The following is a 23,166-nucleotide window of genomic DNA, read 5'->3' on the forward strand; positions in this document are numbered from 1 at the left end:
CCGTACAAATAAAAAGCACATGCACGAGGGGAAAACATTCAAGGGCATAATACACAGATGTGTGAAATTATCTCCGCGCATAGAGAAAGACTACGAACCATAAAGAATTTGGGTTTAGACTCATGCCCTATCCCAAAGACATTTTATTAGATGTGTATACAACTGTTCCAAACTTTAAAATCATAGTTAAAATCCAGAGCACCCCCGGCACTAAGCATGCTAGAGTAGAGAATAAGGAGCCTGTATCAGCTCTGTTTTCATTGGTCTCCTTTTCTGCATCATAAGTGGGAGGTATTCCTAACGGTATCTATATCACTGGTGTGTGGTAAGATATGTTCTTACCCACTACCTACTACCTACAAGTGCCTTATAGAACAGTGGTGCTAAAGAGGGAGAGGGCAGTGTAGACAGGCGATAGTGAGGATGGTGAGGAAGAAAGAAGCACCCTGGAGCCTGGGGAGAGTTTAGTGAGGAGTGGTCTCAGTCACCCACCCTGTAAAGCATACTATCCTATCATCACCGTCACAGCTCTGCTGCTGTGTCAGTCTTTGGACCGAAGATACTAGGAGGGCCTCCTTTTTTGTCCCAGAGCAGGCATGCTCCGCCATCTCTAACCTAGCTTTTGTTCTTGAACTTGTGGCTACTAGGGCATAGTTCAGCCACTGGGAGAACTGCTCAATCACTAGCATGTTGTAAACCCAACCTTATTGGCTGTGAGGATGAAGATATCAGAAAGACCCCCTGGTGACTTCCCAGTTGGGGAGAATGGATGCTCCTAAGCCCGCCCCTATGCCCTCCTGTAACTATCAAACCCCTCTCCCCAGGGGAAATTCCTCTCTTCATTTGCTATAAAGTGACTTCTGCTAAAGTGTGTGCTTTTGAAGTGGAAAATTGAAAGAGCACAATTCATTCCAAAGAAAACTGTTAGTTCACAGCTGAGAAATCACTTTGCCACTGGTCCAAAAGGATTGCTACTAGGGCTTAAGGGGGCACGCATGGAACACTGCTTTCTCCCTCCCAAAGTCCAGCAACATCTCTGGGATGAACGGAGAACCAGAGAGATGGAGCCCAAAACATGCCCTTCAAGATTAAACAGGAGGGCGTGGCTCTTATCGGACCGAAACAAACAGCGTTCCTACCCTGGAACTGATTTGATCTCCACAGAACCTGGAGCTCCCACGATAGGGGTTGTGTTCATCTTGTCACATGGCTGCCTGCAGGGACTGAAGGTACCACATGCCGAAAGAGAGAGAGAGAGAGAGAGAGAGAGAGAGAGAGAGAGAGAGAGAGAGAGAGAGAGATTAAGGTTACTCACTCATGTCTCTATGGACCAGGAAGCAGACAGCAAGGAGAATCTGGTACACCTCTGGCTCTCTCCTTTCCCCACTTCACTCGGTGTAGTTACCCAGGCTGCTGGCATGGTACCAACTATGTTCAGGATGAGCCTTCTCTCCTCAGTTAGTTCTCTCTGGAAATGTCTTCCCACAAACTCCTAGAAGAACCTCTCTTAGATGATGCTACATAAGTTGGTAATGAAAATTAGTCATCACAGGAGGAGTAAGCATTCCCCAGTGTGGGGTGTGTGTGTGTGTGTGTGTGTGTGTGTGTGTGCTTTAAGTCATTAGGTTTATCTTTTAGTGCCCACAAACCAGGGATAATTATCTTCTCCAAGTGAAAAAGGAGCTAACAGTCCCAACATCTCACCAATGTCAACATCCCTAATCCTACCTGCATCTTCCTGGGACCACCATAAGGCATGGTTGATTTTGCTCCCATAAGGCTGTGAAATAGGCCCTAATAGTACACTAATGAAATCAACTTCAAAGATATGCTGTGCCCAAGGCTGAAAGTTCAGAGCCTATTCTATTTCCAGTCCAAATTTATGTCCAGCCACACGGCCCAATAAACTCATCAGAGGTTCTGTAATGAGATTTAATAGCAGCATGAAGATACTTCAATAATAACATGCATAAAGAGCTAATAAAAAATGCATGGAGACTCTTCAATAATAAATGCCAAAATAAGATGCCCCCAATTTGGATATAAACCTTTCCCATTATCAAATTTCTAGGGAAGAATTTAGAGATTAAAAATCCCAAAGAGATTAAAGACCAAAATCAAAGTATTTAGTCTTTATGAATTAAAGTCTAGACAAAGTCCAAATTGTCCAAGCTAAATTCAAATCCAAAGAAACAGAGGTCATCTCTGTATTGTCACCATGCTAGATCCAGGACAGAGGCATTTCAGCATCTGAGGAGAGTGGGAGATCCTGGAGGCCATGTTCTGAGCTGTTTTCTAGTGGGGTGTACATGTTCTTCCCTAGAGCCTCTGAAGTGAGACGATCCAATTCCCATGTATGCTCACATTCTGAAGAACCCAAATAATAAACAGCATATTCAAGACCCTCAAAACTTGTTACACATCGATAAAATATAGAAAACTAAAATCTATGATCCTCAATGCAAATGTTCCAGGGAAAATGTTCCTAGGGCCAAGGACAATGGCAGTTATCCAGACGTTCATCGGTCTCATTGCAGCCAGGAGAATGAGACCCTAGACTTGTTGACGCCAGTAAATGAAGCTCATCATGTCATGCTTTTGGGACACCTTCCTTTTCACCCCGCGGACAGCATCCATCCCCACATGTTCATGTCCCTTACTCTCCCCCAGACAGAAATATCCTTGCCTGTTCTTTACTTTCTAAAACCAGGGCCTGGGGTCTGAGCTGGCTGCATATTGGCTGCTAAAGATAACCAAGGAAGTATCCAGAAACTGGCTTTGCAGCTTTAATGTCCTCACTCTTTAAGCGTGTGAAGGAACAAGTGTGTTGAAGGCTGAGGACATGGCTGGGAAGAGAAAGTCTTTGGAGAGAGCTGTGCCATGTGTCCTACCTCATAGTAGAGAGGGGTGGTGTCTTAGTTGGGTTTCATTGCTGGGAGAAGACACCATGATCATGATAACTTTTGTAAAGGAAAGCATTTAATCAGGGCTAGCTTACAGTTTCAGAGTTTTAGTCCATTATCATCATGAATAGAAGCATGGTAGCATACAGGTAGATATTGTGCTAGAGGAGCTGAGAGTTCTACCTCTTGGTTTGAAGGCAGCAGGAGACTGCCCCACTAGGCCTAGCTTGAACATAGGAGACCTCAAAGCCTGCCTTCATAGTGATATAGTTCCTCCCAAAAGGTCACACCTACTCCAACAAGACCATGCCTCCTAATGGTGCCACTCCTTATGGACCAAGCATTGAAACACATGAGTCTATGGGGCCGTTCCTATTTAAACTACACAGTTGGGTATGACTATCTCTCAGCTCAAACCTTCTAGAGAAGTGTTGGGAGTCATAGACTGCTTTGGGGGTCACATATCAGATATCTTGCATATCAGATACTTACATTATGATTCATAATGATAGCAAAATTACAGTTATAAAGTAGGAACAGAATAATTTTATGGTTGGGGGGGTCACCATAATATGAGGAAATGTATTAAAGGGTCTCAGTGTGAGGAAGGTTGAGAACCACTCAGTGCTGTAAAGCCTTTGGGTGGGACCATTTGGTTACAAGTGTCTGACTCCCATATTGGAAGGGGACGGAGGAATCTGTCTGGCAAACCCATCATGGTGACAGCAAGAGAAGCAAGGTAGTTCGGTGTGTGGAGGAGATGAAGGGGCAGGTGGTACCCGAGTTGCTCTCTGAGAATCTGCTTTTGCAAAACCATGCCTCAATGGTCTAGAGTATGGACTTTGTAAATGGAAGGAGTGAGGTGTTCTGGGGTGGGCCCTGTGCATAGAGCCACAGGCTGATAATAGGACTTTAGGAAATGGAAGCTGACTTGTTAGCTTCCACCCAGACGTAGAGAACCTGGCTTGGGAAAAGAGAAGGAGCTATACTTGTGTGAAGCTGTGAACTTTGACTGTGGGCTAGGACTGGCCGTTCCAAGTGAGAGTTGAGTCTAAATATGACTCGAGGTGTCACTTCATTCAACTGTTTTTCTTTTAAGTCATGGGTCTGTCCATGGGCATACTCAGTGACACAGGACTTTCTTCTTGAGAAAGCTTATGAATAAACAGTGGGAAACCTGAGAAAATCAGCCTACAGTTTCCTCTCATGCCAGAAACTCCGTCAGACAACAGCTTCCAGTCCCACAGCCCTTGATTGTGCCACTCTCATATTGTGAGACACTCTCGTCTCTGGACAGTGGGTTATGAGAGGCTTTTAGGCAAGTGTTTGCGAGTTTGTAATATGAGAATGATTCAGTAGACATTTTAAGATAAAAGTGCAAAAGGGAATGGAAAAGAATGAAGAGAGAGAGAGAGAAGAGAGAAGAAGGAAGTAGGAGAAGGGGGTAATAAGAGGGTTGAGAGCAGGGAGGGAGGGAAAAAGGAAAAGTCTAGAAAAGAAGGTAAAAAGGATAAAGGGACGGAAGGGAAGGAGGGAGGGACAGAAAGAGGGATGGACAGAGGAAGGAATTAAGGGAGGGAGAGAAAGAAGAGGGAAGGAAAGAAGGAAGGAAGGAATGAAGGAACGAAGGAACGAAGAAAGGAAGAGATAGATGGTGGATAGATAGATAGATAGATAGATAGATAGATAGATAGATAGATAGATAGACTGGCCGACCAGCCAGAATATCCATGAGACTCCTGTGAAGCAGGGATCCAGCTGCTAATTGAACCAAAGAACTGTTAGACAAAAGGGGAGCTTCCTTATACTCTGTGATGTGTTTCTAAGCCTTGAAGCCTGTATCACAGACACTTTGGGCCAGACCTATGCCCAGCCACCCACTGCTGGCTCTACGACACATCAGTTTCACAAGGAAGAGTGCCATCAGGCTAGTGGAGAGATGGCTGAGTCCCAGGGAGTTGAGAGTTACTGTGCCAGGTCAGGGTGTGCCTGCGGGAGCTCTTCATTGCCTTGTCCAGCCAGCAGGGATGACAATGTCTCTGTCATTGAGCTCCAGGCCTTGTGAAGAGTATGTGGAAAGGGCAGCTTTCAAGTGTGACTGCCAGAGGCTGGCACATACCCAAGGCTTTTGAAAAGCTGTCACAGCCCAAAGTGTCTGTCTGGGCTCTTCCTCCTGGCCCCAGAAGCTCCTCTACCAGTCTGGGATCAGGACACCATGATGCAGACAGCTAGGAGGCCTCGGGCCAAGTTTTCCTCCCCTTTTTGTGCCAGCCCTCTCTATTGGGAGTCTGCTCTCCTCAGTCAAGAAAGGCCATTAGTTCCCAGAAACAGAAAGTCAGGATTTCAGCATTCTCCACCCCAAACTTTGCAGCTATGCTCTTTGCTCTCCCGGACGCTTTGCCTCTCCATTCTCTTCTTCCAAATGGGCTCAGAGCATGCACTGAGAGGCAGTCCCAGCCCATGGTCAGTTAGTGATATCAAAAGCTATCATGGCTTCTCTAGTCTGGATGCAGGGGAAGGGATAGGGGAAGGAGAAGAAGGAGGAAGGAGATCAGGGGGAAGAGGGGGAGGAGCAAAAGGAAGAGGAGGAAGAGAATGCCTTGCCTTCTCTGTGTACTTTAATTACATAAATAATACATGCTCATTGGAACAAATCAAATAATTAACAGATATGTTTTTAAGTTCATAGACTCACCTTCTCTCTCCTTCTGTCTTGGAATGACTTTCGAGATAACCCTGAATTCCTGTGCACCCAGTACAGGTCCTCTGCTTCAAACCTAATCTCACCCCATGCTATGAATCCTACACACACACACACACACACACACACACACACACACACACACACACACACACACATCCTTTTCTCATCTACCCAGTCATATGTGTTTGTAGCCATCAACATCCTGATTGCTAATTAGTCTAGAATCTTTCTACAACCCTTTCAAGTGCCCTGAACTTTGGAGAGTCCTAAAATAACCATGGTATGGTTAAAAAAAAAAAAGCCCTGGCAGCCCCCTTTCCTGGATGTACCTTAATGTCTCCTTTGAGAGAGAAGTTTCCTCCTGCAGCCATTAGGAAAGTTTTAGAAAGGATCCGAGAAGGGACCAATGTGAGACTCCCATCAGTGAAATGTGTCTGGACATTTTCAGGGCTGAGCAAACCATATGTCTTCATAATTTGGTTGTGTCCTAGTCTCTGGGGCACCCTGGCTCTATTGAATGCCGAAGGAGTTATTTAGGATCATAAATAATATTATCTGAGAGGGTCCACTGGGTAAACAGAGTCAGTGTGTAAATTGTCGGAGTGTGATATTGATTGTTCTTCACTGACTAATGAATTATTCTGTTTAAGAGCCCAGAGAAGAAGCGCATAGCATTTCAAGGCAAGGGGCCCTTTGAAGAATTTTCTTGAAGAAAGGCTTGTGTCTAGTGATGTTGCCTGCTATAGCCGAGGGAGATCACTTTGTCAGCCACTATGCTGTCATGGGACGATCACAGGTCACCCCGTGGGGCTGGGATCCCAGCAGGAGTCACAGGATGAAGGGGCTGGATAGATGGAGGTGACTGCCAAGTCCAATCAAACCCAGCCCTGCCAGGCAGATTTTATACGCACTCTCTGTGGTGCTTAGAGGGTTGAAGTCCTAACGCAAAAGTGCCCCAGATGTGGAAGCTGGAGTCAGACTCAATGGCATGATTTTGTGTGATATCTATGAATTAATCATTTCATGCTCTTACCTTCTCCCAGTGACTTGCTAGAGGCCATTTGGGTCCATGTTGGAAGGAGATAACAAAAGGCTTGTGTTTTAGCTAGTCTCTGTATCTAACTTCCTTCTATAGAGTCACACGCTTCTGAGCCTGTGTTGTAGCTCCTCTCCCTATTGGGTGTCCCCAACCTGCCCAGTTTCCATGACATCTTGACCATTTACATATCCCCACTCTCTTTACCACAGAATGTCTTTTCCCATCTCTCCCTCCACCCCATCTGCAACTGCCATGTCACTCACATTTTTCTTATTGGCTTTTCTCGCTTCTGTGTATTTTGGACACTGCTTATTGTACCTATGTGTTGCAGATCTGCTTCTGCCCAACTTTGGTCTGCCTTTTTCACATCCTTTATGCCAATGACTTGGTGAACACACATTCTTAATTTTGATGTAGTTAGATGATCAGGTTTTTAATGTATTATTAATGCCTTGTGTATTTTGTTTCAGAAATTTTCCCTCACTCCAAGTCACAAAGATATCTTCCTTTATTTACTTCCAAAACATTTTCAGCTTGGCCTTTCACACTAAAGTCTTTAGTTTGCCAACAAATTGTTCCTATGATCTATGCATTATGGTAAATTCTTTTCTTGGGTCTCCCACTTGTTTCTTATGAGTATAGGCAACTGTCCCAGCCCTGATGTTAAGGTGTCCCACATCTCCTGCCCGATGACTGGCTCGTCTCCAATGACTCCTGGAATCTCTATCCACCATCTGTCTCTTCTCTCCTTCTTTGGTCTCACGCCTGAGCCATTTACTTACAATTTATTCTACAGTGGCATGTGCATGCCCATGGTTTGCACACTAACTCCCTAGGACAGAAATAGCTTCTATTCCTTTTCTCCAATCCACTCCCTCACCAGTCCCTACTACCTCACAAATACCAAGCTCTCTGTAAACCCAATGAGCACCTTTTAAAAGGACTGAAATGTCAGGCTCTGTCTTCAAACCACACTGCACTGGGCCATCCTAGGAAAATCTAGTTTGGATCATTCTGGAGACACCACAATTTAACTCCACGTTGGTGTTTTGTATTGTTTTCTTCTGAGCCATCTGAGTTTGGTAGAATGCGTGAGGCTGATTAAACACTAGGGGTAAAGTCATAGAAAGCACTCACCTGGCTTTCCCGTGTAAATCTAAGTCACAAAGGGGCCTCAAACCACTTGTTACAAAGCAAAATCCACAATAAGTGAGATGATCCCCAAGTCTACTCTACAGCTCAGGGCAGCAAAGGCACTGTGGCAGCCCAGGATTTCCAGCATGCTTCCCTACACAGCAGAGGGCTCTCAGAGACTCTCCTGGCACCAGTGAATAAAGACATCTCAGTCTACCTAGTCAGATCTGCATGCTGGCCTGCAAAGGGAACTCTCAGCAACTCAGAACACAGTGGGCACTACTAGTTCTTGCCTTTAAAAGAAGTAGCCTCCACATAACTAATGCTGGTGGTACTGCAGTACAGGTTCCAACCAGGTGAGGGAAGTAGAGGCTTGTACTGGTACAAAATGGTTAAGAAAGGGATAAGGAGTTGCCTCAATGAGCACTTGCCACGCAGGCTTGAGGATCTGAGTTCAAATCTCCAGCATTCACTAAAGGATTGGTAGTAACTGACCAATCTCATAATCCCAACTCGTTTGTTTGTTTGTTTGTTTGTTTGTTTTGTTTTGTTTTTCAAGACAGGGTTTCTCTGTATAGCTCTGGCTATCCTGAAACTCACTCTGTAGACCAGGCTGGCCTTGAACTCAGAAATCTGCCTGCCTCTGCCTCCCAAGTGCTGGGATAACTCTTTGAGGAGGCAGAGACAAGAAGATTGCTGAGGCTTGCCAGTTTTGAAGCGAGCTCCAAGGTTAGTGACAGAACGGAGATAGAACATGATATCCAACATCCTTCTCTGGTATCCGTGTGTGTGTGTGTGTGTGTGTGTGTGTGTGTGTGTGTGTGTGTGTGTACAGGTGCATGGGTTGCACACGCACCTACCCCACACACACACACACATGATTGCCCAAAGGAAAGGATAAGGTAAACAGACGCCATGTTCCTCATTCAAAGAATACTTTTAAAACATTCCCTGTGTACTGGGACCTCTCTGCTGAATGCTTAAGCCTTGAGGATGACACAGATCCCCACAGCACTGAACATCTACTGTTCTCCTAAACAACTACACATCTTGGCTATAGGCAGCCTCCTGGGTTCCCTTGGTATCTAGAAAAAAGGCACTCAATCAGATTCCCTGTCCCCAAATAGCAAAACTGCAAACATCCAATTGAAACTCCTTCATGACATCACCACCAGAGATGCAATGGCTGGGAAGGAAACTTCCCGAGCCCCACCCAAGTCATCTGCCTTTGTTTGCTGAGTTCAGTCTTCAAGTTAATTCAGAGCAAAAGACAGTTACTTAAATCCAGATATTTTATCTTAATGTGGGTAATTCCCATAATATTATACATTAAGATGTCTGACTTCAGCTGCCACCCAACAGGCGGCAGGGATGTCGTTTCGGATCTGTTTTATCGCTGCAGGGGCATATGTTTCTATTGTGTTTATGGCACATGAGAGCCTGGCACCAAACGGGTCTAAGATTCAAAGAGGGAAACTGAACCAGTTAGATGAATCTGACGTTTGTTTATAAGGTAGGAGCTCAGAGCTGGAGTTTGCACATGTGCCATTGTGTGTGTGTGTGTGTGTGTGTGTGTGTGTGTGAAGAAAAAGAGGGAGAAAAATCTCCGTCCTTCACGAGGACCTTGGTGTTCGTCTATACCAACTACAAAAGCTATACCTTAAAGAACCAATGGCCCGTGTATACCAATCCCTGCCAAAGGCAAAGCCAGTACCTCTCAACTGATCCCAGCATCTCAGCAGTAAGAAAGTCAAATGCAAAGAAGACAGCTTCTGCTCCAAGCCACGCCCCCTCGCAACATCCCACTCAGCCTTCTCAGCCAAATTAGCCAGGGGTTGCTTGTGTGGGACTCATTGTGTTGCCTTGGCTCTGATACACACCAAGATAGGCTGGGGCGCTGCCAAGCGATTAAGCGATTGTGGCTAACCTATTCGTTGAACTGTCTTCTTCTGCAATATTAAAAGTTTTATAGCCTCAAGCAGTGCACTTTGGCTCCTAGTAATTAATACTGATTTTACCATAATATCTTATTTTTATGGGCATTATCTTGTTTTTCATGAGCTGGGAAAATATCACTGCAGCTTATGAAATACGTTGTAATATCTCACTTCACACAATCATCTTCGTGTCATTATCTGGCCCCTGGAGCAACTGACTGAGTCCACATGATACCGAGTGATATTTATTTTCCCGCTGATAATTTGAGGGGTGCACTTTCTATTATGCTGCACAGATGGTAAGTCTAACTTTGGCCACAAATAACATCCTTCAAGTCTTGGCTCCTAGGCTGGGCCATCCTTCCCCACTGCCTGAGAAATCCAAGTTTTCCATCCCCTCAACTTTTCAAACATAATATGCTATGTTGTGTTTTAAAATTTTTTTCTCTGCAAAACAATGAAGTATTTTTGTTTGGTTATTTGTTTCGAGGGGAAAACATATTATTCAATTTCCATATTTTGGTGGCAATTTTAGAGTCTAGAACATTGTACATGCTTTAAAAAATATTTATTGAATGACTGGCCACTACCTTGTTTAACATATTAAATAAATACATGGAGGTGAGGAACTTATCAGAGGGTTTGGTGCAGAACAAGCGCATAGTTTATGGAGGTTGATATTATTATACTACTATAAAGCCAAATTCTGTCTATTTGCCATTTGCACAGAGGGTTCCTAGGTCCAGAGCTTGGGTTATGAGACACAATCGGCAAACATTAAAATGCTGATCTCAGCAGTGCCTCCCTGAGCTACTGTCAGTCTTTGCCAGTGGTTGGGATATGACATGAGGCCTTGAAGAGTCAGGGTTTAGTGATGGATGCTTTGCCAAAGCCTTCTGTTCTAAGGAAAATACTCATGTTAATACATAATATTATTCCTAAATACATATTCCAATACATATTCCCAAAGTATTTTCATAAATGTTCTTTTGTATCACCCTTCCCAAACATCTGTGTTGTGAAGGGTTGAAGAGGAAATTGAATGTAGGCCTTTTGAATCCATTACAAAGGCCTGCAGGAAAAGCCTCTGAAGTCCTCTGAAGTGGTCCTTCCCAAGATGGCAGCTTCAAAGGTCAATGGCATCATAGACATCCTGACTCTACAACAACTGGACTTGGCCTCACTCAGAATACAAAGGTTGTGCCTGCTTCCTGTTCTGGAAGACTGAGGCAGAGTCTAGCTACCAACCCAGCCTGTGCCCTCATTTGATGACTTTGGCCTTGGCTGTGGTCCAGTCTCCCCAGTACCATTTCCTTGTGATACCTTAATACACTCATGGACCTGACAAGCATGAAGATGCAGCATCCTTCCCCCTGCTGTCAGCTTGGTGGTCTGTGAGGCCCAGTGGGTCATGCCACTCTAGTGATCAGTGACAAGCACAGTTCTGATATGCCAGAGAATCTTGGGCAGGGGCAGGGAGAGGACTTTCTCCATACCTTCATGTATACGGCATTTCTTGATATGCAGAGGAGGGATCCCTGGTATCTCCAAGGTGCCTGCAGAGCTCCCACTGGTCAACGTGTTAGCCTAAGCAAAAGAGAATCGCACTTAGAGACTTGGTGTCCCTTCGGGTAAGATAATGTATAAGAACAAATATTTGGGGAACTACGGTTTATCTAATGGAAGGGCTTATTCTGCCTGAAGCTCGTTTCTGTGTGATTTTTGAGTTCTATCATCCTTCTCAAGTTTATCCCGGCTGTGACTGATGCTCTGCCTGGGCAGCAGATCCATAAGATTCAGTAGAGCAGAGAGAAGGCACATAGGGTGGTCTGATCTTCAGGATGGTGACCAGTTGAGATGAAGGCCATCTGAGCCGAAGCTTAAGCTGCTCATCTGCCTAGTTTATGGACGCCATGCCTTGTTTGACAGTTGATCCTGTACTGAGACTGCTCAGAAGCCAGGGCTAATGATCAGCTAGCTTCCAAAGTCACTTCAGTTGCATATTCTCCATAAAACACTCAACATGGAAAGAAATTTAACATTTAAGTCTCAATAGCACTAGGTTTTATGTTGCCTAGAAACTATCTTACATCAATCCTCAGATCTCTGTATCATGTAATCTCAGAATTAAGGCACCTTCGGAGCTGCCTTTCTAGCTCAGCCCTTATCCAATGGCTCTATTTGGTTACGCCCTTGCCACAACATAAACACATGTATGACTTCTCTGATGGTGGAAAGTGTGTCTTGTCCGTCTTTGTGTCTCCCATAAAGGAACTTTATGTCTCCCATCACAGTGACTTGCACACAGTCAATGCTAAATAGCTTGTTTTGAATGAATGAATAAATAACTAGGTAAATGGAGAATAAATGAATACAGGAATGAACTTTCCTTGCATAGATAATACGTATTCCAGTTCAACTAGTACAGAGGCCGCATTACTTGTTAACAGCAACTTGAAAGCAATCCATGCAGACAGCGAGCTTATCCTTTCAATCACCCACTAAATAATACATATTTATCGGGTGCCTACTATATGGCAAACACCATTCTAGGCACCAAGTGAGGGAGTCCATATCAATTGACAGAAGAGGCAACATTTTTGTGTCTGAAGCTAAGCTTCTACCAAGTGGGAGATAAACAGTCGATCCAGTCTACCGCTATTTCCCAGTGACATGACGAGGCTTGCATTACCTATCTTGCTATTTTAGAAATACTTAGGGACATCTCTGAAAAATTAACTGCTGCTAGCAACTAGCTCCAGACACTTTAGCAGGAATTTTAGGAAATAAAAGAATAGTTCTCTTCAGAAAGACTCTAAAGTAGGAATTGAGGAGTGGGTAAAATTCTGGAGCACAAGTCTGGGGACCTGGGTTTGGATGCCCAGCACTCACAGAAAAACCAAATGTGGGGCCATGTGCCTGGGCAGTGGGGGAGTTCTCTGGCCAGCCACGCTAGCCATATCAATGAAAAGACACTGTCTCCAAAAATAAGGTAGTGGATGACAGAGGGAGACTTATGGCGTCAACCTCGGGCCTCTATGTGCAGAGAGAGAGAGAGAGAGAGAGAGAGAGAGAGAGACAGAGACAGAGACAGAGACAGAGAGAGAGAGACAGAGAGAGACAGAGAGACATAAGAATGTATGCAGTGTGGACGAATGCAATAATCGCCATGAACTCCAGCACATCTTTTTTAAACCACCACTTACAGACTTCTCCTAATGTACCTAAGACCTGGGTTATTAAAGTTTTATACTCTACAAGGACCTTTATGAAGTTAGAGCACCTGTGTGTGAGCTATCCAGGTTTGTAGTTATCTGTCATTTATTTTAGAGAACGGTGGTCATACAATAACTTTTTTTCTGTGTGTGTGCTTGTGGCTGAAAAGACCGTCCTGGGACCAGCTGTCCTTTCCACACTGTGCACATAAGAAGATTACTCTTCGCTCTGTGAGTGAACACACTGTTTGCAAAGCCGGTGACTGTTTACTGCTCGGCATGGGCTCTTGGTTCTGAGAAGTCTTTGCTTTAGAATATTACTGGGAGGAAGAAGCCCCGCCCCCTCCTGCTGTCTCTCAAGGTTCCGGTCCTTATCAGCGGAGCCCTCCAGGATCACATTCCAGATAGTTCATCTACTGTAGATGCTTCCTGACACCCAGGGCTTTGATTCAGGTTTGCTTCTAAGGGTCTCACATCAGCTGTCCAATGGCCGGGGACCCTTGATGTCAGGTTCCTAAAACCATCTTTCATCTAGAGACTCTGTATGCAGATAATGAAGATATTTTCACTTCTTTACAAAGCCACTGCTTGTTTTAACATAGAGAAATCAGTTATGCATCATGTGGATTTATTTCATAAGGAGCAGAATGGACTCTGGTGGCTTCTCTGGCATATTAAAATCCTATAGTTCCATCTTTGAAGAACTCATGAAGCTAGCAGATGACGCCCAGTTATGGGATTGACAAAAAGCTATGCAATGATCTCTTATTGCATGGATTTAAAAAGTGTTCTGTTTCACTTTCTAATCTTATACCTCACTTAACACTCACTTCAGTGTAAGCCTGAAGGATAAGAGTCATGGTTTAGACTCATACTTTTATTTATTGAAGGTAATATATTCTGTACACAGTATTCATTGCATACCTGTTGAACAATAAATGAATTTCAAGAACACACACACACACACACACGGGGGGGGGGGGCGGTGTATGGTATGGGTATGAGTGCACATATGTATGAATGTTCATGTACATGTGTGCTGGTACATGTAGAGAACAGTGGAAAGCCTCAAGTGTCATTCCTCCAGAGCCACCCACCTTAATTTTTGAGAAAAGGTCTGTCACAGGAACCTGGGCTCACCAATTCAGCTAATCTGGTTGGCCAGGGAGCTCCAAGGATCTGCCTGGCTCCTCCCAGGCATGTCCTTATTTCCAGCTTTGCAATGGTTGATGGGATCTAGTTCAGGTCCTCTGCTTATGCATCAAACATTAATAAGTTAGATTTTCCCCCCAGCCCTGTGTGTGTGTGCGTGTGTGTGTGTGTGTGTGCGTGCATGCGTGCGTGCGTGCGTGCGTGTATGTGTGTGTGTGTGTGTGTGTGTGTGTGTGTGTGTGTGTGTGTGTGTGTGTGTGTATGTGTGTGTTGTGCTCATGCCACATGCACACCTGTAAGAAAATGCAGAGATGGCTGGGTGTAGTGGCACACACCTTTAATCCCAGCACTTGGGAGGCAGAGGCAGGCAGATTTCTGAGTTCAAGGCCAGCCTGGTCTACAAAGTGAGTTCCAGGACAGCCAGGGCTACATAGAGAAACCCTGTCTCAAAAAAAAAAAAAGAAAGAAAGAAAGAAAGAAAGAAAGAAAGAAAAGAAAAGAAAAGAAAAGAAAAGAAAAGAAAAGAAAAGAAAAGAAAAGAAAAGAAAAGAAAATGCAGAGATCAGAGCACACCTTGTGAGGATCTGTTCTTTCCTTCCATCATGGGGATCATGGGGATCAAACTCTGGTCACTGGACTTGATGGCAAGTGGCTTTACACCTTGAGCCATCTCATTAGTTCCCTTTTTAAAATTATTATTATTAAATTATTATTATTTTAATAGCCTCAGTACTATTCAAACATGTCTTGCCTGAATCCCATGTACATAAAGAAAGAAATTGTAATTTTGACCAATAACCCAAAGTATTAATCCTTTTGACCTTTACAGCTGTGCTAGTCATTTTTAATTTTTTTCTTCTCATGACAGGTAAAGAGGGTAAGGTTACAGGAGCAAACTAATTTGTTTAATGTCACACAGCCAGCAGGAGGCAGAGGAAGCAGGACTGTGGACCCTGCGGCTCCTACTTTTCAGGGCAAATGTTAGAAAGCATGCTCACAGGACAGACTCCTTCACGCACCGGGCCACTGGCAAGGAGCTTGAGAGGCAATTCTTGGATTTGTGGACCTTTTCTGGAAGTTCTGGATCTATGTATATTTAAGTAGCCAGGTAAACAGAAGCAGAAGAGTCAAAAAAAAAAAAAAAAAAAAAAAAAAAAAAGGATGTGGGCCCCTGAGTAGGGTGGACTTCAGAAGGAGGCCAGCATGGGCTCAGTAGCCCCTGCCATTGCAGGTCAAAGGAGCCAGTGGTACTGACTACAGCGCTGGCTACAGAGCCTGCTGCGGGACTGCGGTGCCCCGACTGATGTCTGAGAAAGAAGCAGCGGCTTTGGTGTCTGTTTCTCATTTTGTCTCATCCCTTTTGGGCAAGAAGACAAATGGAACAGCCAGTTGAGGAGCAGGGCAGCCATGGTCTCTAGGAGTGACCCCTTCTAGCACAAATGTTGCTTCCTGGGGCAGCAGCATTGAGGAGCACTTATTAAAGAGCCCTGTGGCTCAGGCCGTCTCTCTGGTGAGAAGCCCAGAGAGAAGAGGCACCGGGGCAGACTCCCTCATCCTCACAAAGTTGCCCAGACCCTTTAATTAGTGTCCCCACTTGTTACAGCTGCTACTGTTGTCCCCCAAGGGACACACCGGGGCCTCACTGGCGCTGTCTGTTATCTTTCAAGAGCATGGAGCAGAAGGCCTTTTCGGTAACCTCATCAAAGGGTAAGCTAGGATTCAGATAAGCGTCTCCAGGAGGAAGTCGGGGTTATAATTTTCAGAGACTTCTGAATGTCACCTCCAATTTCCAACTCTTCAGTTCAAATGCCAGTTTGGGGGAGCAGGGCAGCCTCAGATATTGAAATGGTGACCTCTGACCCTACTCCTTCTACGTTCCTGGTCATCTTAAAGCCTGGCAGATCCAAGAGTTGAAAGTGCTGGAGATGTCTGACTTTATAATAATTCTGCTTCTCAGAAGTGCAAATTACACAGGAATTGGTGCTAAATTCTCCATTAACTACAGAGTCCGAGGAACCTTAGTTTCTCAAATTACCTGTCAGTTTCTCAGCGATGCCATGTAATCCTGTCGTTTAGGGGGAGAAATGGTTGTAATTTCGAATTTCAGCGCAATTTCTAATTGAGCCTGTGTTTCATCCGGGAGACTGGATGTCCTTCTATTTTAGCAATGGGTTAAATGACTTAAAAAAATGCCAGGTACATCTTCCATTAAAATCTACAGCTCCCTTTTCTCCAGATGTTGTGGTTGCTCTAGATGTTCCTATCTTCTTGAAACAAGACCTTCAGTGAGCTTTTAACCCATCCCCCACATCACCGTTGGGAGAGAGAAGGCAGAAAGAAGTGAAAGCAGAGCTCACATAAGGTTTAAAAGGTAATTGCTTCCCCTTTTGGAAAAAAAAATCTCTCATAAATGATGATGTATTATACACAGTTATTCTTAACAATGAATCCTGGTAACTTGCACTCATCATAATGATTAACATACATTTTTGTTTTATGGTGTTTTTTTTTAAACTTCCTCAATGAGAAGGACTTTGAGCAGGCATAGCAACTGAGGCTGTTCAAATAATTTCTCTGCTCTCTTTTTAGCCAGAAGAGCTCACTTTAATATGACTCATTAATATAATCAAAAGGGGAGCTTTTCTGATTGAATGTATCTATTTGATTCCTGCATAAGTATATCTTCACTAGAAGGAAGGATTCCCTAGTGTTGAGAGAAATATGTTTGAATTCTACCGAACAAATATTAGGTCGTAGTATAGCTGTAGAAACTTAGACCAGGGAGATATTTGGAAGTCTGAAAGCTAACTTAGAGCCATTGGCTTAATCACTTCACAGATACTTACAGGGAGCTAGCTACCTACATGTGTAGCATATTCTCAGTGCAGGAATGTGTAAAGAGCAAAGGAAACCCCTGTTTGTATCTAGTAAGAAGACACATGCTATAAACCAGGCTTTGACATATGCTGAGCAACACATAATAGTATGGAGAAAAAAAATAGAATAAGGAGAGGAAACAACTGGGATGTGGAAAGGGATGCTATACTCTGTATGGATGGTCAAGAGATTCCTAAGCTTGGTCAGGAACATAAGAAACAAAATTGTCAATAAATCCCCTAAGGTTGGTCAGGGAATGTAAGATATATTTGAGCAGGAAGAGAGCCAGCCAGCAGAATGAATGACCAGAAAGTCTTTCCTAGAAAGTTTTTCCAGCAAGAACTATGCCTGATGTCAGTGAGCAAGGAAGAAGAGAGGTTATGGACTGAGGGACCTTGTTCCCCAATATGGCTTGCACTGTAATACGTTATTTCTTCTGAGTGAACTTAGAGCTATCGGGGTGTTTCAAGCAGAAGGGGGATGTGATCTGGATTAGCTTCTTAAAAGATGACTTATACTACCCCAGAGGAGGACAGACTGTAGTTGGCCAATGGTGGGACTCAGGAGAGCTGAAAAGGCTATAGCACCAGTACAGGCCAATAATGGTGGCAGCTCAGCTCGGGGTGGTGGCAATTGAAATGATGAACTATATCCAGAACTATGTCTTGGATATTTTCTGATGCTTGAGGCAAAACAATTTGTTGATAACTGGAATTTGGGGTGTGAAGGGAAAATAAGACTCAACAATGACACCAAGGTCTTACAGGACCATGCAGCTGGAAGAATGCAATTGTCGGGTTCTGAAATGAAGCAGACTAAAGGAAGAATGGATTTCAAGGGAAAAGAGGCATTTTGCACTGGATATTTGAGGGTTACTATGTCTATTAGACATCTATTAGACTTCAAACAAGAGGAAAAATTTAATCAGTACCAAGAAGCATCGTCTTCATTCCCCGGTCCCTCTCAGGAGAGAGAGAAATGTGAAACAGAGGCAAGGTGAATTTTTTCTTTTTTGCATGTCACCTTGTGGGTAGGCAGTAGCTCATCCATAAATTGACTGGTCTACTAATTTTCTTTTCATTGGCTAATATATGCAAAGGGATACGATCTCATTTTAACAATAGTCTATGCAAAACAGTTGAAACTTGACCATCACAAATGCCTGCCTAAATCACACAGAAGCTTGCTTATCAAAGTTGCAGATGGCACCCAGCTGGGCGGGCAGCTAATAACTCTGGGTGATAAAAATCTAGATTCAAAAGGCAGACTAGAGGATGGGACAGAATACACAAGATGAAATTTACCTGAGGTACACTGAAGGTCCCACCTCTCCCATCCAAAATTAATTGTGTAAATACAGCATGGGGAGAAATCTTCATTTTCCAGAAATTCATGTAAAACAAAACCATAGGGGATTAGTTGACTGTAAGCTCATTATGTAATAGCATGGTACATGACTTTCAACAAAGCTAATGTAACATTAATAGAAATGTAGTGTCCTGAATAAGAGAGTTAATAATCCCAACCTATTGTGCACCCAACTGTCCATACACATCAGGATAATTGTGCTCATTTCCAGGGCCACATCTGAAATAACAATGAGCCTGAAGAGCAGAGTGGTCAGAACATGGAGATGAGAAACCCACATAGTTTTCGGAGCACTCTTCTAGTTAGCTCGTTGAGGCAGTCGACATGGAGAAAACGGGCTTCGTGCTCTTTAAGTAGGACATGGTCTGTTGGTGGCTGTTCCTCAGATTTTGTTATTTCAAGTTGAGGATGTTAGCTAGTGCTTAGCCCATACTCCTGGTATATTCTGAACACCACCTAGATGTATAACTCAAAGACAGTGGGTTCTACAGACAGATATGTCCAAGGTCATAGAAAAGGAAGAGATATGGAAAGAAGAAAAGGGAAACAGGATAGCTTCTTCTATATTTGTCTCTCCTGCTGCACATGAGCAGGAACTATTGTGAACACCCCACTTTTCCTTCATTTACTTCTCTACTCATCTTTCAAGTATTTCTTATCCTCTAGTTCTTCCCTGGTCAGGTGTTTCTATCCTGCATGGGTATCGTAGAAAGCAGAATGAAAACATTTCTTGGCTCATTCTTGGCTCTCAGACTCTGCTGGCCCAGATATTCTTGTCTTCTCAGTTTCTGTTGCATCCACAATGTGGGGAGAAAGATAAACTCTTTGTGAGAAAGGCTGGGAAGACATCCCTACATGCTGATGCAGTTCTTCTAAAGAAGGACTTCCCATGTCACCTTCCAATGAATGTTACTCTTACTACATGAAATGGATTCGTTCAATTGACAGAGCAAACCAGCCTCTGTGCTGCAGATCTGATGACATCAACAGCTGTTCAACAGTGGGCTGTAGATTCTTAGTCTCTCTTAGAGCAATTCCATTAGTGTTGTTAACAAAATATGAGAGACAGTGGTATGCAATAATTCCAAGTCATGGAACTTAATAATGTCCTTTCTTCCCATCTACCTGATAAATGTGAAATTTTCTACATTCCTAGGTGAGAATATAGAGGCAACACTGAAAGAGGCTGGGTCTTATGTGCCCTATGTGAATTGAGACGACAGAAAGATGGGGCAGTGCTTATTTGTTTCAACACCTAGTGAATAACTGTGGAATTAGGTGCACTTTGCTTGTCTATATGCCGCCAAGGATGAGGAACGTGAAGGAGAACACATTACTTGCCACATGTCATGTATATCATTGATGAGTGGGTGAGGAAAACAGGAACTATGAAGGCTCTCTCTCTCTCTCTCTCTCTCTCTCTCTCTCTCTCTCTCTCTGTGTGTGTGTGTGTGTGTGTGTGTGTGTTTCTCTGGCATGTGTTTGCATGTGTGTGCACATATGTGTTTGGGGCTAGATGTTGGTATTAATCTAAAGAGAAGGAATCATTAGCAGTTGGAAGTCTCAGAAAGTCAATTTGCTTTGATGGCTCGATCATCTTTCTAAGTCTCAAGCCTGTGTACCCAATGGCACGGCATCACCTTTGTCTGGGTCACGACTGTATCACAGGAAAACAGTATCAAGCAAAGGCACGTGAACTCCACAATAAAATTTAACTCTATGATAGTTGTTAAGTCAGTTTCCACTATAAACCTTAACTCCCCTTTTTGTGTCTGCCAGAAAAAATAAAAATAAAAAAGCACTGTTTTTAGAGCTCTGTTTTCCAACCATGCAAGTTCCATGCCATCTTGACAAGGTCCTGGTAAAAGGCTGACCCTACATAACATCTCCCAGCTCCCTCTGGTTTAATATCTTACCTCTCCGCATCTCAAAAAAAAAATCCCATCTATTTTCTCTTTTAATCCAATAACTCTGGGAAATGTCCGTCCCACCTTTCATAGGTTAAAAATCTGAGAGGTTAAGTTGAAATGACTCACCGAAAGCCAGCTGGTCATTTAGTGGTAATATTAGAACGAGATGGTCGATCTCATGAGTCCCACAACAGACTATTCATCTTACTCATAATTCTGGGAAAGGAGCAGAGAAAGAATGAAGGGCAACGTCTTTGCTGAATGTGTACAGAACTAAGTGCCAATAGTCACAACCACGCTGTGAAACTGGCACTGTGGTCAGTCAATTTTAAAGCAAGAATCAGAGACTTGAGAGTTAAGGTCACATGGCTCAGAAGTTTCAGATTTCGCAAGCCCATCTGTCTCCCTTAAGCCAATATAATCTTCAGCTAAGTGACTCTATTCCACTACTAGGCAGGAGAAAGCAACATGGGTGTAAAAGTTCATGAAAGACTTTACCAGAGAACTAGGGTTTGAGCTAGGGGCTGGTAGTCAGGGGCCCACTGGGCCATCCTCTCAAATACATGCCATTGAGTGTTTCTAAGGAGAAGCTCTCAGATCTATTTTCTTACTCTTTAGCGAGATTGATGGACCCTGAGGAATCGACTAAGGGCACGCAGGTATGGTGAGAAGGGGTGAGCAAATGTGTCTACCCACATCTTTCGGGGTAATCCTCATGAGTAAGGGACCCCATAAAGGGAAAGAAATCACAGTGAGACCTAGAAGTTGGCAATTTGCAAAGAGAGTCAGCGCAGTCAGCCAGGGGTGTCTTTGATAGTTTTGAGGAAAAGTTTTCTGAACGTTGATGACTGCAGAGTAGACCCTTAAGGTAGCAAAACTAGACCATCTGTGTGGGCATCAAGTCTTTGGATTCCGGTAGAGTTTTTAGTGCCCCTCCCCACAGCCATGTTTGTCATGGTCCCTGCTGCTCTTTCTCCCTTGGAATTCTTATTTTCATTGCGGCCCTGTCTAGATTTCTCTGAACACTGATTTAATCCCCCATCTGATTCTTGCCTAGCCATTTTAATCTTCAACACTTACCAAAAGGAGAGAACAGTTGAATTGAGTAGCCACGACCTGTCTTCAGTCGTAACCTGTGCCCCTGTCCCCTGCTTCTCCAGACAAGCCTACCATTCCTGTAACTTACTTTCCTCTCCATCAGACTTAGGGCTCTTCTTTCAAATACTTCACCCTATCCATTCTGGTTAAGCGACACTAACTACATTGTAAGTAATAGCCCGCCCTCAGCCATGTCGCTAAAGGGTTTGTCGGTGCCTGCGTTATGAATGGGCCCGTCCTCAGCTGCAGTCATACCGCTCTGGGCTGAGAGCTCATCCCATCTTGCAAGGTCAGACCTCATCGAGTTTTGGGCAGTGGGGAAATCTTATAGGAGAACCTGAGATGTGGCCTTGTGTGGGTACCCCATAGCTGACTCACTCTCCCAGATGGAACTCTCATTTTCTTATCCCTGCTTGGAGTCTGTAGAAAGAGTTCATTTTTAGAACCTTTGTGGAGTATTTAGAATAAACCCTTTCTGCTTGATACTCCCTGACCTCAGATAGTATGTATAGGACATCACATTAAGGTGTCTCTACCCATAAGCACCTGCAAGCACAGCTCAATTTCTTGTGTGCATCTAGTTTAGGAAAGTATAGGACACACCATGGTCACTGGAAAGTATTTGTTAATTATTGCCACAGTTAAGTGATCTAATCTACTGAATGTCAGATACTAAGTTCTAAGTACCTACCTCAGGGCATTTTATCTTATGTAATCTCCTAGCAACCTTATACATTAGGTACTCTGTCCTAGTGTAGGAATTGAGGGAAGTATGGGCCCTGGAGTTTTTTCATACTAAACTCTCACAGCTGCTAAGAGGTGAAATGTGCAGCTGAAACAGTTTCGCTACAGAACTCAGTCCTGAAGTACTTCAGTGAGGAACTTCTGCATGGTGAAGTCGCCATCAGTCTCTCACTTGATACTAACCTCTGATGCAGGCAGTCCACGGGCACCTGTCTCATCACATGCACCTGTTTGCATGCAAACATACATGTCCAACTGAGGAGAACAGTTCTGAAGTAGCTGAATCAATTCCAAGTGTGAAATAACCCTCCCTGGCCTCATGCCATTATCCTCTAAGGCCTCCGATCCCCATGCCTGTCACAATGTCCCATCTTCACACCTTCCTATACTTCCTACTTCCATGTAGGCTATTCAGCTATGACCTTTGACTGTCTAATTTCAAACTGAGCTTTCTCCTCATCGCTGTAACAGTCCTTCAGCCCACTCTTTTTTTTTCTTTTTACTCTTAACATTATCTCAAACTCCTTCATCAATGTGTGCCCTTCCTTGTAAGTCCAGGTCCAGCCCTTACTCCAGCTTTACCACGGGCCCATACCGCCCCCTTCATGCACTGACTTTGGCATCAGTTAGAAAGTAAATATGCACTGAGTATCTGTTCTTTGTCTCTGCTCAGCCCAAGAGCACATTTGTGTTTCCAAAGTAGAAACAGCTTTTAAGTTGCTCTATGGAAGGAATGGATAAATCAGGAAATAGGCAAAACTGATATGTCGATAGAAAAGAAATTACTCAGGCTGAAGCTAACAGCAGAGCTCCAGGGACCAGAGAGCTATAGTCTCTTTAGTGATACACTTGGATGGTGCTCTGTATGGTGAAAGGACACATCAGGCCTGCCCTGCCAGAGGGATGGGAAACCAAGGAGTAGCTCTGCATTGTAGACATGAGGCTTTAGTTCAGTGAAGTAGCCCCAGTGGGAAGAGTCCAGTAGAAAGCAGCAACGGTAAGAAAGAAAGAAAAAAACTGCTTATCAGGATAAGGAGAGACAATCTATTACCATGAAGAGACAAACCTCAGAGAGGGTCACAGTG

At 43.9% G+C, this 23,166-nt stretch overlaps 1 long non-coding RNA gene across 1 annotated transcript in view; it reads right to left on the reverse strand.

Annotated features, from left to right (window-relative positions):
* Positions 1 to 792: 792 nt before the first annotated feature.
* The window catches only part of Gm31698, a 64,577-nt gene continuing 42,203 nt past the window's right edge, over positions 793 to 23,166 (reverse strand). Inside the window, exons 3-6 of the long non-coding RNA XR_379356.3 lie at positions 20,366 to 20,455; positions 18,266 to 18,334; positions 11,214 to 11,304; positions 793 to 1,223 (exon numbers count right to left, since the gene is read on the reverse strand). This is a non-coding gene — a long non-coding RNA (predicted gene, 31698). The remainder of the gene's footprint in view (positions 1,224 to 11,213; positions 11,305 to 18,265; positions 18,335 to 20,365; positions 20,456 to 23,166) is intronic.

Source organism: Mus musculus, chromosome 9, assembly GCF_000001635.26.
Source record: "Mus musculus strain C57BL/6J chromosome 9, GRCm38.p6 C57BL/6J".
NCBI lineage: Eukaryota > Metazoa > Chordata > Mammalia > Rodentia > Muridae > Mus > Mus musculus.